The sequence below is a fragment of the Hyla sarda genome, chromosome 3 (assembly GCF_029499605.1).
Source record: "Hyla sarda isolate aHylSar1 chromosome 3, aHylSar1.hap1, whole genome shotgun sequence".
Classification (NCBI taxonomy): domain Eukaryota; kingdom Metazoa; phylum Chordata; class Amphibia; order Anura; family Hylidae; genus Hyla; species Hyla sarda.
In genome coordinates, this window is record NC_079191.1 from 219,935,493 (window position 1) to 219,959,807 (window position 24,315).

Genomic DNA, 24,315 nt, shown 5'->3' on the forward strand with positions numbered 1-24,315 from the left:
ATTACAATTCCCAGCATGCAGACAGCCTTTGGCTACAAAAGTACAATGTGAACAGAGCCTCAGACTTACCACCCTGGCTCCCTGCTCTTGTCTGTAGCTCTGCCCCCTAATGATGTGATCACTAGGGGATGGAGCTATAGGACCCAGCTGGGACAGGAGCAAGGGAGGTAAGTGGACGTTGGCTGCTGTATACAGTATATACAGCCATCGGCTGTCCGGGCTTGCTGGGAGTTGTAGTTTTGAAACCTGTGGAGGTATGCAGGTTGAAGACCACTGCTGCCTTCGACATCATCCAGCCCCCTCTTACTCCCTTTAGTTCTGTAGGACTGTCCGGTGGGGAGGTCGTCTGGTGGGATAGTGGTTCCGGGCTGCCATCTTCACCGGGGGGGGGGGCTCTTCTCCGCGCTTCGGGCCCGGCCCCGGTATAGTTACGTTGCCTTGACGATGACGCAGAGGTACGTTCATTACCAACGTCCCTCTGCGTCATCATCAAGCGCGGAGAAGAGGCCCCCCCAGTGAAGAAGGCAGCCCGGAACCACTATTCCACTGGACGACCTCCCCACCGGACAGTCCTGCAGCACCGGACCAGCGCAGAGCGGAGGTGAGTACAGAACTAAAGGGGGTGAGAGGGGGCTGGATGATGTCGAAGGCCACAGTGGTCTTCAACCTGCGGACCTCCAGCGGTTTCAAAACTACAACTCCCAGCAAGCCCGGACAGCCAATGGCTGCCCGGGCTTGCTGGGAGTTGTAGTTTTGAAATATCTGGAGGTCCGCAGGTTGAAGACCACTGTATCAGACATTGACAAGCGGTGATGATGATGACATGTGGTAATGATGACAAGGGGATGATGAAGGGGATGTGTGGGATTATGACAAGGGGATGATGAAGGGGGGTGTGTGGGATGATGACAGGGGGATGATGAAGGGGTTGTGGGATGATGACAAGAGGATGATGACAAGAGGATGATGACAAGGGGATGATGAAGGGGGATGGGGATGATGACAAGGGGATGATGACAAGAGGATAATGACAAGGGGATGATGACAAGGGGATGATGACAAGGGGATGATGAAGGGGGTGTGTGGGATGATGACAAGGGGATGATGACAAGGCGATGATGACAAGGGGATGATGAAGGGGGGGTGTGGGATGATGACAGGCGGTGCTGATGAAGGGGGGATGATGACAGGCGGTGATGATGAAGGGGGGATGATGACAGGGTGATGATGATGAGGGTGTTAATGACTGGGGTCTGGATGATGACAGGGGGGGATGATGTATTTCCCACCCTAGGCTTATACTCGATTCAATAACTTTTCCTGGGATTTTGGGGTGAAATTAGGGGCCTCGGCTTATATTCGGGTCGGCTTATACTCGAGTATATACGGTAAGTGGAAAAAAGAATTTAAAGAAAACAAAACAACAAAACAGTGTAAAAAGTTTAGTAGATGATATTGAGGCAAGAAGATACAACAGCTGAATGCCTAAACAATGAATAAAAAGGTAAATGTATATCATAGAAAGCCAGAGAGGTCACCACAAGAAGAACACATGAACGTGATCTATTTTCAAAGACCAAAATCTCCTACACCTATCGTAGAACCAGTGTAAGGTTGGGATTCCACTTAGGATTTTTTTTTATACTGCCTCTACAGTTTCTGATTCAAAATCAGAAGTAGATTTAAAAGGAATATAAAGGAATGACTTATATGTCTCCTTTCTGTCCTGGTGAACAAAAAAAAAAAGGATCAGCAGTGGCAGTATTTAAAAAAAATAAAAAATAAAATAAAATGCCAAGTGGTATCCCAGCCTAACAGATATTTATTTTTTATTTCTTTTAAATTACCAAAGCAGTGCTCTATCATGCAAGTACATGCCTCATAGATAACAGATACAGACCAATGAACCACCAATGACGCTTGTAAGGGCCATTTCTAAGCAACTGTTAACTATGTCAACAGCATCTGAATGGTTAATAGCTGGCAGCTGAGTTAGAGTCCTCTACATACTCCCTTAACGTCCCTTTCATAAAAATAAACCTCATGGGTCATTAAGGGGTTTAGAGGACCTCAATGTTTGCATATTTTATATTTAATTTATTTAAAGTTAAAAGCTCAAGGGAACAATGTTATATTTTGTAAATCAGTTCTTAACTATGTATATACAAGTTTATATACACAGTACAATAATATACACAGTGTATCTTATATGAGAGAGCTATCAAACATGAACGTCTGAAATTTTTTTACAAAAAGATGCAACTATGCAAATTGTAAGAATCCCTTTAACAATAATTTGACCACTATGCTCGTATTTTCAATTTGCTTTTCCTTTCCTTCTCTTTCTTTAGAGTCCAAGTCTGAGATCAGATCTGATAGTAAAAGCCCCTTTATGGCTCTAATTACTGGGTCTGTTTCAACTCTTAAGCTCCACAGACAAATCATGAGGATTTGCATGCATTGCATGCTATGCCTTATTTAAATTAAATACATGTATCTTTGCTATTGTACTTCTAGGCTATAATGCTATTTGTTCAGTACTTTGCTAGTGATTAAAAAGAAGCTGTTTTATTGCCTTATTACTTGCTTTTATTGGCTATAAAAAATTGTGAGCCAATTTATAGCAGGGCTATCCATAAGCTGTAAATGACGAAATTACCAGGAAAAAAAAAAATCTCCCTGCGAGCTTGGTTTGTATCACAACATATCGGCTTTATATATAAATGAATTCTAAATATTCTCATTAGTGAATAGATTTATTGATAAATACACTGTTCAAAAAAATAAAATAAAGGGAACACTTAAACAACACAATGTAACTCCAAGTCAATCACACTTCTGTGAATCCCACTGTCCACTCAGGAAGCAACACTGATTGACAATCAATTTCACATGCTGTTGTGCAATGGAACAGACAACAAGTGGAAATTATAGGCTATTAGCAAGACACCCCCAATAAAAGAGTGGTTCTGCAGGTGGTGACCACAGACCACTTCTTCGTTCCTATGCTTCCTGGCTGATTTTTTGGTCACTTGAATGCTGGCGGTGCTTTCACTCTAGTGGTAGCATGAGACGGAGTCTACAACCCACACAAGTGGCTCAGGTAGTGCAGCTCATCCAGGATGGCACATCAATGCGAGATGTGGCAAAAAGGTTTGCTGTGTCTGTCAGCGTAGTGTCCAGAGCATGGAGGTGCTACAAGGGGACAGGCCAGTACATCAGGAGACATAGGAGGGCAACAACCCAGCAGCAGGACCGCTACCTTCACCTTTGTGCAAGGAGGTCACAAATGTGCATGTGTTCACTCAAATGGTCAGAAACAGACTCCATGTGGGTGGTATTAGAGCCCGACATCCACAGGTGGGGGTTATGCTTACAGCCCAACACTGTGCAGGATGTTTGGCTTTTGCCAAAGAACACTAAGATAGGCAAATTTGCCACAGGCGCCCTGTGCTCTTTACAGATAAAAGCAGGCTCCCACTGAGCACATGTGACAGATGTGACAGAGTCTGGAGATGCCGTGGAGAACGTTCTGCTGCCTGCAACATCCTCCAGCATGACCGGTTTGGCGGTGGGTAAGTAATGGTGTGGGGTGGCATTTCTTTGGGGGCACACAGCCCTCCATGTGCTTGCCAGAGGTAGCCTAACTGCCATTAAATACTAAGATGAGATCCTCAGACCTCTTGTGAGACCATATGCTGGTGCAATTGGCCCTGGGTTCCTCCTAATGCAAGACAATGCTAGACCTCATGTGGCTGGAATGTGTCAGCAGTTCCTGCAAGAGGAAGGCATTAATGCTATGGACTGGCCCACCTGTTCCCCAGACGTAAATCAGATTGAGCAAATGTGGGACATCATGTCTCGCTCCATCCACCAATGCCACCTTGCACCACAGACTGTCCAGGTGTTGGCGGATGCTTTAGCCCAGGTTGTAACACTCACAGTTAGAAGACAGGAACACTGAACGTAGTGGATCCGCTGGACTTGTGTGGCAGATGACGTGGGCTGTACCAGAGAGTGGAGTCTAAGGTGCCGATGGTTTTCACCAGAGCCTGCCGCAAAGTGGGTCGGTCTTGCTGCGGCAGGCGGCACCCAGGTCTCTACCCCAGGCACAACTCGACCACACCGGTGACTAAGTACATTCAAGGCACAGGAGGGATACGTTAACTCATAGTCAGGATAGGAGAAGGTCAGGGCAGGCAGCACAAATGCGTAGTCAGGAACGTAGCAGGAGGTCAGTAGGCAGGCGGCACAGCAGCCAGGTAAGGTCAAAGAACAAGGGGTCAGATATACTGTAAGGCAAGACTCAGTAATGCTTTCTCAATGGCACAAGGCAACAGAGATCCAGCAGGGATGTGTGGAAGTGATGCACAGGTGTAAAACTAATTATGGGCATACTGGCCCTTTAAATTTTATAGCTTTGGCTCGTGCGCTGAGATGCAGGGGAGGAGACAGCAGAGGACCGAGGTGAGTGACGGGCTGGGATTCACATGCAAATCCCAGCCCCGCCGGCTCGAGGAGAGCGGGGCAGTGCGCTCACGGCTAGCGCTCACGGCAGAAGCGCAGTTTGTAACAGTACCCGCCCCCCCCCCTTTGGTCTCCTCCCTTTGTGGTGCTGACATTTCCTGAGAAGGTCACGGTCGGGGATATTCTCCTCCGGCTCCCAAGATCTTTCCTCTGGACCATAACCTTCCCAATCAACATGGAAGTAATGTTTACCTCTCACGGTCTTAGTGGCAAGAATCTCTTTAACCTTATAGACATCAGAAGAGCCGGAGACTGGCATGGGGACAAAATTCTTCAGAGAAAACCGGTTGATGACTAGAGGCTTGAGGAGGAAAACATAGAAAGAATTAGGAATACATAAAGTAGCAGGTAAACAGAGTTTGTAGGAGACTGGATTAATATTTTGCAACAACTGGAAGGGGCCTAGATAGCGAGGAACATCGCATGAGATAAAGACTGTCGAGTTTGTTTCCAGATGGAAGAAAAGTCACTGACAAGGTCATCAACAGCTGGCACATCATAAGAAACTGGAAGTGGAAGAGGAGGACGGAGATGGAGTCCGTATACAACAAAAAAGCGAGAAGACCCCGTGGACTCGGAATCCTTATGATTAAATGAGAATTCTGTCCAAGGGAGAAGGCCTACCCAATCGTCTTGGCGAGCAGAGACAAATTGACGAAGATAAATCTCCAGAATGTGATTGATCAACTCCACTTGACCGTTGGACTGAGGGTGATAGGCTGAGGAGAAGTCCAGATTGATGTCTAGACGGGTACAAAGAGCTCTCCAGAACTTAGAAACAAGCTGAACTCCGCAATCCGAAACTATATGCTGTGGAAGACCATGTAGACGGAAGATATGTAGCAAAAAGTACTTCGCCGGCTGTGGAGCAGATGGAAGACCTGGTATAGGGATGAAAAACTCCTGGAAAAACTATCAAACACAACCCAAATGACCGAGTTATTATGGGATGGTGGCAGATCGGTGATAAAATCCATAGCGATGTGGGACCAGGGAGTCTCTGGAATGGGCAAAGGCTGTAAGAGTCCAGCAGGTTTCTGGCACAAGTGTCACAGGAAAGAACAAAATCTGAAACATCACGTTCTAGATGTGGCCACCAGTAATGCCGAGAGATTAGAAGTAAAGTCTTACGTACTCCAGGATGACCAGCCAAGTGCCAACAAAGAAGAATGACCCCATTTCAGAACCTTGCATCTCAATCTGGCAGGCACAAAGGATTTTCCAGGAGGAACTTTCTGAATATTGGCAGGAGTGTCAGAAATCAGGCGATCTGGAGGAATAATATGCCTAGGTGTGGAGTTCAAACCAATGATGTCTGAGGACCTGGAGAGAGCATCAGTTCTGATGTTCTTGCTGGCTGGATTTAAATTAATGTAGAAATTGAAACTAGAAAAGAACAAAGACCACCTTCCCTGGCGGGGATTCCATCGCTGAGCAGGCTGAAGGCACAGAAGATTCTTATGGTCTGAGTAGATGCTAACTGGATAAGAAGACCCTTGCAATAAATGTCGCCATTCTTCCAACGCAAGCTTGATAGCAAGGAGTTCTTGATCTCCAATGGAGTAGTTGCTCTCAGCAGATGAGAAAGTCTTGGGGAAAAAATACAAGTTACAGTTTTTCCCTTGGTGTTTTTCTGAGTAAGAACAGCACCTGCTCCAACAGATGAGGCATCAACCTCCAAGGCAAAAGGCTTCTCCAGATCAGGTCTTGAAAGCACGGGAGCAGAGGCAAAAGCAGACTTTAAAAGGGAGAAGGCCTGTTCGGCTTCAGGAGACCAAGTTTTGGGATTAAAGTATTTTTTAGTGAGGACCACAATCAGAGCAAACCAAAGAAAAGAAATGTGGAATGAATTGACGATAATAGTTAGTGAATCCCAAAAAGTGTTGAATAGTCTGTAGGCCAGAAGGACGAGGCCAATCCAATACTGCAGACAATTTATCTGGATCCATCTGCAGGCCTTGATTAGACACAATGTAGGCGAGAAACAGAAGACTAGACTTCTCAAATAGGTATTTCTCCAGTTTGGCATAGAGATGATTCTTCCAAAGGCGCTGAAGAACCTGACGAACATGTGAACGATGCTCCTCTAAGTTGGTAGAGAAGATCAAGATGTCATATAGGTACACAACAACACAGGTGTAGAGAAGATCTTGGAAGATATCATTGACAAATTCTTGAAAAACTTGAGGAGCATTGCAGGACCAAAAGGCATCACAAGATATTCAAAATGTCCATCACAGGTATTGAAGGCCATTTTCCATTCATCTCCCTCGTGGATATAAATAAGGTCATAAGCTCCCCACAAGTCCAACTTGGCTCCCTGGAGACGGTCAAAAAGTTCGGAGATCAGAGGAAGTGGATAACAATTTCTGACCGTGATCTTGTTAAGTCAATACATGGACAGAGAGAACCATCCTTCTTCCCCACAAAGAAGAAACCTCCTCCGGCAGGAAAAGATGACTTACGGATTAATCCTTTTAGGAGGTTCTCCTGGATATATTTAGTCATGGCTTGGGTCTCAGGAACCAATAGCAGGTAAATACTTCCATGAGGAGGTGTGGTTACAGGCTGTAAATCGATGGGGCAATAGTAAGGACGATGTGGAGGTAGAGTCTCGGCCTGTTTCTCACAGAATGATTCTGAGAAATCTTGGTAGGGTAGAGGCAGACCAGGCAAAGGAGGAAGACAAGAAACTTTAGGCTAGACTGGCCTAAGACAAAGATTTTGACAGAACTGTACCAAGCGAGTAATTTCTCCAGTTCTCCAATCAAGTTGCGGAGAATGACGTCGAAGCCAAGGAATACCAAGAAGAAGCTCTGAAGTACAGTGAGAAAGCACGTAGAATTCAATCTTTTCCTTATGCAAGACACCCACTTGCATGACGAGAGGCTCAGTACAGAATAGCACCTTACAGTTCAGATTTTGTCCATTAACAGAAGAGATGAATAAAGGCTTGGCTTGGTAACAGGAAGATGATATCTATGGACCAAAGAGACATCAATGAAGTCGCCTGCAGAACCAAAGTCTAAAAATGCAGTAGCAATGAATGAAGTCTTGACTGAAGTGTAGATTTGTGCTGAAATGGTCAAAGGAAGAAAGGTAGTATTCACACCTAGGGATGCCTCTCCAGGCTAGCACAATACAGGCACAAATTCTCACTGCATCGTTGAGATCTTTCTTGTTGCAACAAGCGAGAAAGATCCACTTGCATCAGGGGACTGTAGTGGCAGACGTTGGAACAGGGGTGCTAGGCGAGGATATCGCCGTGTTCGGGCAGGTTCTCTCTCCAAGCAAAGTTCTTCCTGCCTCTCAGCAAAACACACATCAGTACGTGTAGCTAAGTGGATAAGTTCAGTCAAGGAAGACGGAGGATCTAGTGCAGCGAGAGCATCTTTTACCCTGTTAGGCAGTCCCTTTTTGAAAGTTGCACATAAGGCCTAATCATTACACGCCAGTTCTGAGGCAAGAGTGCAGTATTGAACTGCGTAGTCACCAACGGAGGAATTCCCTTGGCAGAGATTCAGTAGAGCCATCTCAGCAGAAGAAGCAGGAGCGGGTTCCTCAAAGACACTGCGGAATTCAGCAAGAAAAGCTGTCAAGTTAGAGGATACCGGGTCACCGCAGTCCCAAAGAGGAGTAGCTCAGGCCAGGGCTTTTCTGGACAAGAGACTGATGACAAAGGCCACCTTATCTCATTCCCTCGAGAACTGGTCAGACATAAGCTCCAAATGCATGGAGCACTGTGTAACGAAGCCTCTACACCACTTGGAATCACCATCATACTTAGAGGGTAAAGGTAACAGAAGCTTGGACCCAGAAGACGCTGCAGGAACTGGTGGAGGAAGTGGAGCAGGTTGTGGTTGCTGCTGCATGGCTAATAACTGTTACATCATAGCAGACAATTGAGTACCGTATATATTCGAGTATAAGCCGAGTTTTTCAGCACAATTTTTCGTGCTGAAAACACCCCCCTCGACTTATACTCGAGTGAACTCCCCCACCCGCAGTGGTCTTCAACCTGCGGACCTCCAGAGGTTTCAAAACTACAACTCCCAGCAAGCCCGGGCAGCCATCGGGAGTTGTAGTTTTGAAACCTCCGGAGGTCCGCAGGTTGAAGACCACTGCGGCCTTCGACATCATCCAGCCCCCTCTCACCCCCCTTTAGTTCTGTACAGTACTCACCTCCGCTCGGCGCTGGTCCGGTGCAGCAGGACTGTCCGGAGAGGAGGTCGTCCGGTGGGATAGTGGTTCCGGGCTGCTATCTTCACCAGGGAGGCCTCTTCTAAGCGCTTCGGGCCCGGCCCCAGAATAGTCACGTTGCCTTGACAACGACGCAGAGGTATGTTCATTGCCAACGTACTTCTGCGTCATTGTCAAGGCAACGCCTCTATTCCGGGCCGGAAGCGCGGAGAAGAGGCGCCCCCGGTGAAGATAGCAGCCCGGAACCACTATCCCACCGGACCACCTCCTCACCGGACAGTCCTGCAGGACCGGACCAGCGCCGAGTGGAGGTGAGTACTCAGAACTAAAAGGGGGTGAGAGGGGGCTGGATGATGTTGAAGGCCGCAGTGGTCTTCAACCTGCGGACCTCCGGAGGTTTCAAAACTACAACTTCCAGCAAGCCCGGACAGCCGATGGCTGCCCGGGCTTGCTGGGAGTTGTAGTTTTGAAACCTCTGGAGGTCCGCAGGTTGAAGACCACTGAGGGCGGATGATGAGAAGAGGATGATGAAGGGGAGGTGTGGGATGATGACAAGAGGATGATGAAGGGGGGGGTGGGATGATGAAGGGGGGTGGGGATGATGACAAGGGGATGATGAAGGGGGGGTGTGGGATGATGACAAGAGGATGATGAAGGGGGGGGATGATGAAGGGGGGTGGGGATGATGACAAGAGGATGATGAAGGGGGGGTGGGATGATGAAGGGGGGTGGGGATGATGACAAGGGGATGATGAAGGGGGGGTGTGGGATGATGACAAGAGGATGATGAAGGGGGGGGTGGGATGATGAAGGGGGGTGGGGATGATGACAAGAGGATGATGAAGGGGGGGATGATAAAGGGGGGTGGGGATGATGACAAGGGGATGATGAAGGGGGGGTGTGGGATGATTACAAGGGGATGATGAAGGGGGGTGGGGATGATGACAAGGGGATGATGAAGGGGGGGTGGGGATGATGACAAGGGGATGATGAAGGGGGGATGTGTGGGATGATGACAAGGGGATGATGACAGGTGATGATGATGAGGGTCTGGATGATGACAGGCGGTGATGATGATGAGGATGTTAATGACGGGTCTGGATGATGACAGGGGGGGATGATGTATTTCCCACCCTAGGCTTATACTCGAGTCAATAACTTTTCCTGGAATTTTGGGTTGAAATTAGGGGTCTCGGCTTATACTCGGATCGGCTTATACTCGAGTATATACGGAGTTGCTGCGCCTGTCGGGCCAACAGACGAACCACAACAGAGGGAAGACTGCGACTTCTGGCAGAGGTACCTCAGTGGGATCCATGGCCAGATCTTACTGTAACACTCATGGTTAGAAGACAGGAACACTGGAGATAATGGATCCGCTGGAGCTGTGTGGCAGATGACGTGGGCCATACCAGGGAGCGGAGTCTAAGGTGCCGCTGGTTTTCCCAGAGCCCGCTGCAAAGCGTGACAATCTTTCTGCGGCAGGCGGCACCCAGGTCGCTACCCCTGGCACGACTCGACCACACAGGCGGCTGAGGAAATAAGAGGCAGAGGAGGAATACGCCAACTCGTAGTCAGGATAGCAGAAGGTCAGGGCGTGAGCGGCCAGAGCCCAGATTGTAACACAGGTCTGGAAGGACATTCCTCAGGAGACCATCTGCCTTCTCATAAGGAGCATGCCCAGGCATTTTAGGGAGGTCATACGGGCACGTGGAGGCCACACAAACTACCGAGCCTCATTTTGACTTGTTTTAAGGACATTACATCAAAGTTGGATCAGCCTGTAGTGTGGTTTTCCACTTTGATTTTGAGTGTGACTCCGTATCCAGACCTCCACAGGTTGATAAATTTGATTTTCATTGATAATTTTTGTGTGATTTTGTTGTCAGCACATTCAACTATGTAAATATGAAAGTATTTCATATGATTAGTTAATTAATTCAGCTCTAGGATGTGTTATCTTAGTGTTCCCTTTATTTTTTTCAGCAGTGTATTTTGTTACAGGCGTATGCTTTTTATGGCACAAATTTAGTGATTTTTTACTCCCTTTTCAAAGTACAATACAAAAATAGAACAAAATAGAAAAAAAAAAAACACTCTCCTACTATATAAGAACATTTATACTGTGTGTCAAAACATAATGGCAGCATGACTTGATATACATGTGTGAAATACTGACTTCTTGTTCCTAAAAAAGAATATGTTGAGTTTCTTAGAATGCTATACAATTATTATTATAATTATACATTTATTACATGTACATGTATATGACATATTTTGGTATTTAAAACTCCCTATCTATAAAATTAACGTACTTAAAGACTTAGCAAGACGCTTTCCCTCATTTGTTGTGTCCAGTGATCTGATGTCCCAATTGAGGTCCTGGATAAACCTGAACAGTCCCGTTTAAATAAATTAGATCAGTTTGATCATCAGTTCCCCTCTGGTGCTTTTCTGCTGCATTGAAGGGAAATTTAGCCAGATCACCAGATACATGTGATTCTCTTAAAGGGGTGCTCCACTGCTTGACATCTTATGCCTTTTTCAAAGGATAGAGAATAAGATGTTTGATCGTGAGGGTCCCGCTTCTGGGGCCCCCTGCAATCTCCCCCAGCACATTGCATTCTAAACAAACATTGGGTTCCTGCGGCAGTGGTCATGACGTCATGGTCATGCTCCCTCATGACATCATGTTACGCCCCCTCAATTCATGTCTATGGGAGGAGGCGTGTTGGCTGACGGCATGGCCGTAATGTCACGATCTTCGGCTCCAAACATTCTGAAAAAAATGTTCAGAACACTGGAGCACTGGACTACCCCTTTAAGGCTAAGTATCCACTTGTTTTTTTTCTGGCAGTTTTTGGAACACTGCCACTGCAGTATTTGAGCCAAAGCCAGAAGTGTATTCCAAAGTAATAGGGCATATAAAGGAAGGACTTACACTTCTCCTCCCTTATGGATCCACTTCTGACTTTGGCTCAAAAACTGCAGTGGCAGTTTTCCAAAAACTGCAAGAAAAAACAAAACAAATGGACACTTAGCCAAAAGAGAATTTGCAGTTTCTCCTCCTCCCTGTAAGTATTCTGCCTTTTATATGAGTATTATTTTGCTATGACACTTGTAATTTAGCTCTGGGAGGGTCCCATTTCTCTTGATCATCCTTGAGATGTTTCTACTCCTTGATTATAGTCTCATGTGATAAATTCAATTGTTTGGACATCATTTGGAAAGACACACCCCTGTATTTATTAGACCACACAACTGACAATGCATATCAGAGCAAAAACAAAGCTATGAGGAGGAAAGAACTTCCCATAGAGCTCAGGGACAGGATTGTATAGAGGCACAAATCTGGAGAAATATTTCGGCTGCACTTAAAGAGTACCTGTCACCACATAAAACTTTTAATATAGTGTTCATTGTGTAATTAGCAGACATTTTCCTATTCATTTGCTTTTAAAATTATCAACATAAACTCAAGAAGTGTTTTTCTGCACTGAGCTTGATTGACATCTGCACAGGGCCTCACTGAAAGCTGCAAAGAGCCTCATTAACCCCTTAACAACCACGGACGCACCAGGACATACATTTACGTCCTGAGAATGACCGCGAGCATCGGAGCAGTGCTCGCGTCATACACGGAAGGTTGCTAGCAGCAGCCGGGGACCCGCCGATCACGTGGATGTCTGCCATTAACCCCTCAGATGCCGTGATCTGCAGCAGTGAGGCATGTTAAAATAGATGATCGGATCGCCCGCAGCACTGCCGCGGGATCCGATTATCTGTAATGGCGGATGGAGGTCCCCTCACCTGCCTCCATCCATCTCCCGACGTCTCCTCCTCTGGTCTGAGTTTGAGCAGACCAGAGCAGAAGATAGCCCCTCCCTATGCATAGCACTGAACAGTATTGGCAATAAAAAGTTTGTTATAAATAGTCCCCTATGGGGACATAAAAAGTGTAAAAGAAGAAAAGTAGAAGAATTTAAAAATAAAAAGTAAAAAAAGTGAAACATTCACTCCCCCAATAAAAATAAAAATTGTCAGTTTTTTCCATTTTACCCCCAAAAAGCATAACTTGTTTTTATAAACATATTTGGTATCGCCATGTGCGTAAATGTCCGAAATATCAAAATATAATGTTAATTATTCCATAAGGGAAGGGCGTAAACGTAAAAAATAAAAAAAAGTTAAAAAATGCTGCTTTTTAACCCCCTGAGCCCGCTCTCGGTGTTAAAAACGGGGTCACGCCGTGACCCCGCATCACACCAGGTCGGTCCCGGCTGCTAATCATAGCCGGGACCCTGGGCTAACAGTGTGCGGCACCGATCCTTGTACCGCGCACTGTTAACCCTTCAAAAATAACCTGAAAACGAAAGTAAACGAAAGTAAATGCAGCTCAGTCGGGCTGATCGGGACATCGCGATAAAATCGCGATGTTCTGATCAGCTAGGACGCAGGCGGAGGTCTCCTTACCTGTGTCCGCGGTGTCCAATCGGGGTTTGATTGCTCCAAGCCTGAACTACAGGCATGAGCAATCGAGCCCCTATCTTGTTGATCCGTGCAGAGCTATGGCTCTGCAGGGATCAGCATAGGAAATCAGTGTGTGCAGTGCTATAGCGCCCTATGGGAGCTATAGCACTGCAAAAAAAAAGTGAAAAAAAAAGTTAACAAAGGTCATTTAACCCCTTCCCTAATAAAAGCTCAAATCACCCCCCTTTTCCCATAAAAAAAACCTGTAAATAAAAATAAACATATGTGGTATCGCCGCGTGCGTAAATGTCCGAACTATAAAAATATATCATTAATTAAACAGCACTGTCAATGGCGTACGCGCAAAAAAAATCCAAAGTCCAAAATAACATATTATTGGTCGCTTTTTATATCATGAAAAAATGAATAAAAAGCGATCAAAAATTGTACCGCTAAAAACGTCAGATCACGGCGCAAAAAAAGAGCCCTCATCCTGACCCATACGCAGAAAAATAAAAAAGCTATAGGGGTCAGAAGATGACAATTTTAAACGTATAAATTTCCGTGCATGTAGTTATGATTTTTTCCAGAAGTACGACAAAATCAAACCGATATAAGTAGGGTATCATTTTAATCGAATGGACCTACAGAATAATGATCAGGTGTCATTTTTACTGAAAGATTTACTGCATAGAAACGGAAGCCCCCAAAAGTTACAAAATGGCGTTTTTTCTTCAATTTCGTCGCACAATGATTTCTTTTCCGTTTCACTGTAGATATTTGGGTAAAATGACTGATGTCACTGCAAAGTAGAATTGGTGGCGCAAAAAATAGGCCATCATATGGATTTTTAGGTGCAAAATTGAAAGGGTTATGATTTTTAAAAGGTGAGGAGGAAAAAACGAAAGTGCAAAAACCGAAAACCCCTCAGTCCTTAAGGGGTTAAACACATTTTATTCCCAAAAAAAGTTAAGCGGTACAAAAATATGAAAGTATCTAGCCATGGGTATTATTTTAATTGTATTGACTCACAGAATAAAGAACACGTAATTTTTACCATCAAGTGTACAGTGTGAAAACGAAACCCTCCAAAATTAGCAAAATTGTGGTTTTCATTTAAATTTCCTCCCTAAATACAAATTTCATAGGTTTCAATGCAAAGTACAATTGGTCATGCAAAAAAAAGCCCTTATATGGGTCTGTAGATGGAAATATAAAAGAGTTATGGATTTTAGAAGGCTAGGAGGAAAAAACGAAAATGCAAAGGTTAAAATGGGCTTGGTCCTTAAGGGGTTAAAAGCTGCAAGGAACCTTACTGAAACATGCATAGAGCCTCACTGAAACATGCAAAGTGCCTCACTGAAGCATGCACAGAGCTTGAGGTCTCCTATTCTTCACAGCACTGCAACGATTCTTCAGTGATGCCATGCTTGCTGTGAAACGTCCACTTTTTCCTGCAAGATTGCACTATGTGAGCAAGAATAAAGGTATGATACAGAGGTTTTTAAAGCTCTGAATATTTTTTTTTAGGGTGGGAGGAATGTTAGGAGTAGTTAGGGAACATAGCCTGAGTTAGTTTAGAAATGTTTATTTGGTCACAGGTACTTTTTAAAGTTGCCAAGAGAACAGTGGCACCAACATGTTTAAATGCAATTATTTGTGAGTGAGGTTCCTATTAATATCTATTTATAAAGAGTAGTGTTAGGAGTAAGCATGATGTCTTGGGAAGAGGCAGAGTTCTGGAAGTTGTCAGTAGGGAAACTAGATGATGTGCAAGGAACAGCACCATGCTAGAGGATTTTTATTTATGCACCATCAAGGCAGCTCTTTCCAGTTAATGTTTACCCCTTGCATCTGTAAAGAGACTTTAAAACATTTGGGAGGGTGGGTGGTGGGGACCCCTGCTCAGCCATGCAGGTGTCATTAACAGGTATTTATACTAATGATTATTTTGTAATTGCCTTCTACTTATAATTGTGGACAACTTGGTATATAATGGATACAAGTGATGCTTAGGGAAGTAGGCTTTTTGTTCATTGTGATATGCTGGGTCCTAGTTAAATTTTCTGGTACAAATTACTTGGCCCAGTGTGAGTGTCTAATTTGCTTGGGATTTATTTTATAGGAGAAAGAAATGGGGCTAGGGTCTGTCTTGTATAGGCTATAACAGTTTAGCTCGAGCAAAGCTTGGGGATGGTCCCTTGGACACTGTTAGACTGCCGATTTCCATAATCTCCCCATCTATAAGCCCCCAAACTGTAATAATGCCCCCCTTGGTGCAGGATTGGAAAGGTTAGTAGGTATATAAAGTAGATATGTGTGGAGGCCCAGTACAGGAGTTGCCCTCCAGTACCCCTTTTTTCCGTCCTGTGTGGCGGACTCTATGTCAATGCCCCCTGGGTCCACCTCCATTCTATAGACCCTAAATGTTTGAAGGTGTAACCAGGGAAGGTGTCAGTGACCAGGTGACATGTGGATGACCTATGGGAGTCCTCCAAATTAGCTAGCTAGTTCAGTCTAGAGTCTGCAGTCTAAGTCTAAGCTGAGGAGCAGTACAGCTGTCCTAACGGAGACCAAGGCCCAACCCACCAGACATGCTTCCATCAAAGTCAAAACCTGGTAAGCAACCACAGGGGACAAGTCTAGTCAGTCATAGTAAATTCTAAAGTCAGCGTGGGATTGCATTATTCAGTCCACTACAAGGCCCATCGAGCCCTCAAGTCTCCTAAAGTCACTGGTCATCTCCTTGGGCCTAACTGAGCTGTAAAGACTATAACACCTGTCTGCCTCAGTAAAGCTTCCGCTGTTCCGTGACCTTGCATCGTAGTGATTATTTGCCCCGTGCCTGGCCCAGGAACCAGCGGCTATACCTCGGGTGGTGTAGAGGATAACCACGCTCTGACATCACAAACACAAGGGGTTAATGCCATCTTCCCCTAGGGTAATAACATCTGCCCTTCATCAACACCCTCACCACATATGCTCCCCACAGTAAGGTGGTAGTTCCTCCATTTTGTAGGTACGTCCAACAGTACTTAGACTGTTCTCTGATTAAAGTGTCACTCCAGTCAAAAATATTATTCTATTAAGGACATTAGCACAGTGAAACTAAACATCCACCCTGCTCCCCGTTTCACCTGTGGCTCCTTTCCTCTGCTATTCACCTGGCTCCTGTCCTGGCTCTCTGCCTTATGACCAGCCGTTTCACAAAGGGGTTTGTGTGTGAAACGGAATTCACTTTCTCAATTTAAGTCTATGAGACGCTGACTCACATAGAATAACCGACTTCTGCTTCACACATAAACTTTTGTGTGAAACGGCTGGTCACAATGCAGAGCTCCAGGACTGGAATCAGTTAAATAGCAGAGGAACAGAGCCGTGTGGTGAGGCTGGGGCCAGATGGCTTATTATCCTTACCCTGCTAATGTCTTCACAGAATGATATTTTTGGCCAGTTTTCCTTCAAGTGATATAAAGTCGCAACAAAGTCAGGAGGCCAACATTGTTGAAAAAAAGCTGTAGTTTTATTCCACCAAAAATCACCAATTTGACATTGGTAACCAAAGTGCCTTTCCAAAGCATTCTCAAGCTTTTTACACAACCTGGGCATCCTGATTTTGCATTGGCATCTGGTTTTGTCACTTACAAGGCAGACAGTGTCCTGTGCTGGCTCTCCTTCCATATAATGTTAGTTTCCCTATTAGGTAATCCTCCCCCCATAGGCAGGTATGCATTGAGGTAGGTAGCCCCTCCAATAGGTAAATACATCCTTAAGTTGACCAATCCCTCCTCCAATGGGTTACTACATCTGTAGGCAGCCAGGTGGGTACGTATCTAGCTAGGTAGATAGCTAAGTAGGTAGATAACCAGGTAGATATGTAGCTAGCTAGGTCAATAGCCGGGTAGATAGGTAGCAGTTAGGTAGGTAGCCAAGAAGGTAGTCAAGATAGTAGTTATCTATCTAGGTAAATATCTAGGTAAATAGCCAGGTGGTAGGTAGCCAGGTAGGTAGATAGCCAAGAAGGTAGACAGGTAAGGAGATTAGGTAGATTACCAGGTAGGTAGCAGGTAGTTAGTTTGTTAGCTAGCTATTTAGGAAGGTAGCTAAGTGGGCAGATGGGGCCCAGGGCAGCTCATAGTAGGGCCAGGCCTGCTCATACAGCAACATGTAAGACAAAAAACTTAACACTGGATCTCAAAGGAAAAATGTTTACCCATTCTGAAAGCTGAAATTTGTTATGTCAATAAGTGTAACGCCGGCGGTTGGCGTCCGCCGACGTGTACCACGATCCACCTTCATCCGGGGACAAGCAGCACGCACGACTCCGCTTTCTCGCTGCAGACTGAGAACTGTGACTTCTGCATCTGCTCCTGTTCCTGATGCTTCCAGCAGAGGTTGCACTGGCTCAGTTGCTCTGAAGATCCGTCACGCCCATGATCCAGCCCTCTCACCAATCACATTGTAGTTCCTGCCATATAAGGAGCCTCTGAACTTCCAGTCTTTGCCTGATCTTCTTGTGTATATTCCTAGAGCTAAGGCACCTGCTACCTGACCAGCTGTATCCTGTTTATTGACCATGGCCTGTTCCTGACCTACAACTCTGATACTTCCACTGTTCCTGTTTTGCCACTCCTTGATTGATTCAGACTGTCTGACCATTCTATTGCTGTGGAAGCTGCTACTTCTCCAACACCTGAACACTTACAGCTCTGCTACATCTTGCTTTTCCAGGTTCCCAAACCTGGTGCTCACGAGCACCATCTAGTGTCTGCCTGCTCCTTCTGCTGTGATCTCTACTTCCAGAGTTCCTGATCTACTGAAGCCAGTTGTCACAAACCGAGGCCACCTCCACCATCAGGATTTGGCTAAAAAGAACTTGGTAAGTGACACAGAGGGTTCACATCCCGTGGAGCATTATAGTATGATCAGGCCATGAACCCTGCTGGCAAGCCCCAGTCTGCAGTGCAAGGACTATATCAGCAACTGCAACATCAAAGTGATTGCCAGAAGCAACTGCTGCAGATAATGAACACAATCTCTACCCGTCTGGATGCTCTGCATGCAGCTTTTCCAGCTGCACCAGAAGTCCCAACAACTCTTGTGGTTCCCGTAGCATAGTGTTCCCAACATGGCGGATCCAGCTTTCAGTTACCATTGCCTCCTCGCTACAATGAAGATCCAAAGTCCCTCCGTTGATTTCTGAACCAGTGCATGAGCCACTTTGAACTGCAGAGTGACAAGTTCCGGTCTAAACGAGCGAAGGTAGCATTCATTGTCTCGCTACTTTTGGGAGAGGCTCTAGCCTGGGCAAATCCTATATGGGAACGTAGCGGTCCTGAGACTACAAGCCTACTGACTTTTCTGTCTATTTTCTGCACTGTGATTGAAGAACCAGGCTGTTCCTCGTCTGCTGCCTCAGCTCTCTTCCGCCTCAGACAAGGCTCCATGACTACAGGACAATCCAGTTTCGCACCTTGGCTGCTGAGTTGTCCTGGAATGATGAGGCCCAGCAAGCTGTCTTCTGGGAGGGTCTCAGTGACTGCATTAAGGACGAGCTCACTGGAAGGGACTTTCCTGTCTCTCTGGACTCTCTAGTCACCCTGGCTACGCGCATTGATGTATGTTTCCAGGAGTGGTTTTCTCAAGCCACCAGAGCGAAGAGAATTCCAACACTTGCTCCAGTTTTTCAGAAGCCTGTTCAGACTGTTCCTGCGATACCGTCTGAAGAGCCAATGAAGGTGGAACATCTAAAGCTTACAGATTTGGAGCGTCAAAGACGTCAAGCAGAAAACTTATGTCTGTACTGTGGCGGAAAAGGTCACATAGTCCGTACCTGTCCCCAGAAGGCGGAAAATTTCAGCACCTAGGTTCATTGGGAAAAGTGACCCTAGAAGAAAATGACAACTCTCCCAAACGTCTGGTTTCAGTGGTCCTGTCCTTTGGCAAGTCTAGTGTTCCTGTATCTGCTTTATTGGATTCTGGCACTGTACCAGATACCTACCACTTGTCTGGTGAAGCCAGTAATTGCAACTATTGTAAATGGACCTATACAGTATGTGACCACTCCAATCAAGTTGCAAGTTGGGGTGCTTCACTCTGAGGAGATCCCCTTCTACGTTCTGCCTGACTCCATTGATTCTGTACTTCTGGGACTGCCCTGGCTCCGAGAGCATGCTCCTGTCCTGGATTGGAACACTGGGAGTATCCTTCATTGGGGACCTCAATGCCATACTACCTGCCTTTCTGAGGTTCGCCCAACATCTCCTCTTCTGATGCCCACAAGTCGGTCTGGCTTTCCCCCGCAATATGCGGTGTATGCAGATGTACTCTGCAAGAAAAAAGTTGAGACTCTGGCACCCCATTTCGACCTTATGATTGCCCGATTGACTTACTCCCTGGGACTTCTCCCGCATGAGGAAGAGTCTACCCACTGTCTTTACCCTAGACTCAGTCTATGTCTGAATACGTTAAAGAAAACCTTGAGAAGGGGTTTATCCGAAAGTTCACTTCTCCGGCAGGAGCCGGCTTCTTCTTCGTGGCAAAGAAAGATGGCTTTTTGCGACCATGCATAGACTATCATGGACTAAATATGATTACTGTAAAGAATAAGTATCCTCTGCCACTAATCTCTGAATTTTAGTGCCCGGATGTTTAACAAGCTGGATCTGCGAGGGGTATGTAACCTGATCCAAATTTGTGAAGGCGACGACTGGAAGACAGCTTTCAACACTTGTGATGGCCATTATGAATACTTGATCATGCCCTTCGGCCTCTGTAATGCACTAGAAGTCTTCCAGGAATTTGTGATTGATATCTTCAGAGATCTGCTGTATTCCTGCGTAGTTGTGTACCTGGGTGACATCTTAATCTACTCCCCTGACTTGTCCACTCACAGAAAACAGGGGCGTCAAGTTCTACAGTGACTGAGGGAGAATAGACTGTATGCTAAATTCGAGAAATGTATCTTCAAACACTCTTCTTTGCCCTTCCTGGGATACTTCATCTCTGACTCCGGTTTGCGGATGGATCCAGACAAAATTTCTGCTGTCCTGAATTGTCCTTGTCCTCAGGGTCTCCATGCAATTCAAAGATTCCTCGGTTTCGCCAACTTCTACAGGCAGTTCATCCCTAACTTCTCCTCTCTCACTGCTCCTCTATTTCTGCCCTGACTAAGAAGGGAGTGGATGCTAAAAAGTGGACCTCTGAGGTGGAATTTGCCTTCTTGCAATAAGACTGTTTTGCTGCTTCACCAGTTCTTCATGATACTAACACTTCCAAACTATTCTTTCTTGAAGTGGACACTTTCTCTGTTGGTGCTGGATCAGTTCTGTTGCAGAAAAATCCTAAAGGAAGATTTATGAGTTGTGTTTTTTTCTCTAAACTTTTTTCTTCTGCAGAGAGAAACTACATCGTTGGCGATAGACAGCTGTGAGCTGTCAAGATGGCCTTAGAAGACTGGCAATATCTCCTGGAAGGGGAACTGTATCCAGTGATAATCTATACTGACCACAAAAATCTTACTTATTTACAGTCTGCACAGTGTCTGAGTCCTCGACAGGCCCAGTGGGCACTCTTCTTTGCCAGATTTAACTTCCTTCTGCATTTTAAGCCTGCATACAAGAATGTGAAGGCGGATGCCCTTTCCCATTCTTTTGATTCCACAGACCAGTGTGAAGAACCTCAACACATTTTGGATCCTGTACGGTTGGTGTGTGTGGCTCCTATCTAAGTAAGAGACATTCCTTCGGGAGAAATCATTGTCCCATCAGCCAAGATGGGTGTTACGCCGAGCGCTCCGGGTCCCTGCTCCTCCCCGGAGCGCTCGCGGCGTTCCTCTCTCTGCAGCGCTCCAGTCAGACCCGCTGACCGGGAGCGCTGCACTGACACTGCCGGCGGGGATGCGATTTGCATAGCGGGACGCGCCCGCTCGCGAATCGCATCTCAAGTCACTCACCTGTCCCGGTCCCCAGCTGTCACGTCCTGGCACGCACGGCTCCGCTCCTTAGGGCGCGCGCATGCCAGCTCTCTAAGATTTAAAGGGCCAGTGCACCAATGATTGGTGCCTGGCCCAATCAGTCTAATTAGCTTCCACCTGTGCACTTCCCTATATAACCTCACTTCCCCTTCCCTTCCTTGCCGGATCTTGTTGCCATTGTGCCAGTGAAAGCGTTCATTGTATGTCCCAAGCCAGTGTTCCAGACCTCTTGCCGTTGCCCCTGACTACGATCCTTGCTGCCTGCCCTGACCTTCTGCTATGTCCGACCTTGCTCTTGCCTAATCCCTTGTACCGCGCCTATCTCAGCAGACAGAGAGGTTGAGCCATTACCGGTGGATACGACCTGGTTGCTACCGCCGCTGCAAGACCATCCCGCTTTGCGGCGGGCTCTGGTGAATACCAGTAGCAACTTAGAACCGGTCCACCGGTACAGTCCACGCCAATCCCTCTCTGACACAGAGGATCCACCTCCAGCCTGCCGAATCCTGACAGTAGATCCGGCCATGGATCCCGCTGAGGTCCCGCTGCCAGTTGTCGCTGACCTTACCACGGTGGTCGCCCAGCAGTCGCAACAGATAGCGCAACAAGGCCATCAGCTGTCTCAACTGACTGTTATGCTACAACAGCTTCTACCCCAGCTTCAGCAACCATCTCCTCCGCCAGCTCCTGCACCTCCTCCGCAGCGAGTGGCCGCATCCAGCCTCCGCTTATCTCTGCCGGACAAATTCGATGGGGACTCTAGACTTTGCCGTGGTTTTCTCTCGCAATGTTCCCTGCATTTGGAGATGATGTCGGACCAATTTCCAACTGAACGGTCGAAGGTGGCTTTCGTGGTTAGTCTCCTGTCTGGGAAAGCCCTGTCATAGGCCACACCGCTCTGGGACCGCAATGATCCTGTCACTGCCACTGTACAGTCCTTCTTCGCTGAGGTTCAAAGTGTCTTCGAGGAACCAGCCCCAGCTTCTTCTGCCGAGACTGCCCTGCTGAACCTGGTCCAGGGTAATTCTTCTGTTGGCGAGTACGCCATCCAATTCCGTACCCTCGCCTCTGAATTATCTTGGAATAATGAGGCCCTCTGCGCGACCTTCAAAAAAGGCCTATGCAGTAACATCAAAGATGTGCTGGCCGCACGAGAAATCCCTGCCAACCTGCATGAACGTATTCATTTGGCCACCCACATTGACATGCGCTTTTCCGAAAGACGCCAGGAGCTCCGTCAGGATATGGACTTTGTTCGCACTAGGCGGTTTCTCTCCCCGGCTCCTCTCTTCTCTGGTCCGCTGCAATCTGTTCCTGTGCCTTCTGCCGTGGAGGCTATGCAAGTAGACCGGTCTCGCCTGACACCACAAGAGAGGACACGCCGTCGCAATGAGAACCTATACCTGTACTGTGCCAGTACCGAACACTTCCTGAAGGATTGTCCTATCCGTCCTCCACGTCAGGAAAGACGCACTCCGATTCCGCACAAAGGTGAGACAGCTCTAGGTGTGAACTCTGCTTCTCCACGTCTTACTGTGTCTGTGCGGATTTCTTCTTCTAACTCTTCCTTCTCAGCTGTGGCCTTCTTGGATTCTGGATCTGCAGGAAATTTTATTTTGGCCTCTTTCGTTAACAGGTTCAACATCCCAGTGACCAGTCTCCCAGACCTCTCTACATCGCTTCAGTTAATGGAGAAAGATTGGACTGTACTGTGCGCTACCGCACAGAACCCCTGTTAATGTGCATTGGACCTCATCACGAAAAAATAGAATTTCTAGTCCTCTCTAACTGCACTTCTAAAATTCTTCTCGGATTGCCTTGGCTCCAACGCCATTCCCCTACCCTTGACTGGACCACCGGGGAGCTCAAGAGCTGGGGTGCTTCTTGCCACAAAAAATGCCTCACGTCTGCTCCCAGTCCCGTTAGTCAAACCTCAGTGTCTCCTCCTATACCTGGTCTCCCCAAGGCCTATCAGGACTATACCAAGGTTTTTTGCAATAAACGAGCAGAGATTTTGCCTCCTCATAGCCCCCGTCCTGGTAACACTCTGCCCCGTGCCAAGCTTCACCCTCTGCCCCCCCTCCCCATTCCCACTCCTTCTGGACTGCCTGCCTTTGATGAGTTTACCCAGGACTTCTCTGTCTTCCAGAAGGAAACTCTAGAATCGCTCCCAATGTCCTCGTCCCATGTGAAGCGACAACCGGACAAAAAGAGGGGGAGACCTAAGGGGGGGTACTGTTACGCCGAGTGCTCCGGGTCCCTGCTCCTCCCCGGAGCGCTCGCGGCGTTCCTCTCTCTGCAGCGCCCCGGTCAGACCCGCTGACCGGGAGCGCTGCACTGACAATGCCGGCGGGGATGCGATTTGCATAGCGGGACGTGCCCGCTCGCGAATCGCATCCCAAGTCACTCACCTGTCCCGATCCCCGGCTGTCACGTCCTGGCACTCGCGGCTCCGCTCCTTAGGGCGCGCGCGCGCCAGCTCTCTAAGATTTAAAGGGCCAGTGCACCAATGATTGGTGCCTGGCCCAATCAGTCTAATTAGCTTCCACTTGTGCACTTCCCTATATAACCTCACTTCCCCTTCCCTTCCTTGCCGGATCTTATTGCCATTGTGCCAGTGAAAGCGTTCATTGTATGTCCCAAGCTAGTGTTCCAGACCTCTTGCCGTTGCCCCTGACTACGATCCTTGCTGAATGCCCTGACCTTCTGCTACGTCCGACCTTGCTCTTGCCTAATCCCTTGTACCGCGCCTATCTCAGCAGACAGAGAGGTTGAGCCGTTACCGGTGGATACAACCTGGGTTGCTACCGCCGCTGCAAGACCATCCCGCTTTGCGGCGGGCTCTGGTGAATACCAGTAGCAACTTAGAACCGGTCCACCGGTATGGTCCACGCCAATCCCTCTCTGACACAGAGGATCCACCTCCAGCCTGCCGAATCCTGACACTGGGGAGCGTAAGACTCTAGACCTTGTGAGTCATCATTACTGGTGGCCCACTCACCCTAAAGTTGTTTGTGAGTTCATGGCTGCCTGTTGCTTCTGCGCCCGCAACAAGTCTTCAAAAACCAAACATTCCTGAAGTTCCCTGGAAGCACATCGCTATGGACTTTATTAGTGATCTTCCGCTCTCTGCTGGCTGTTCT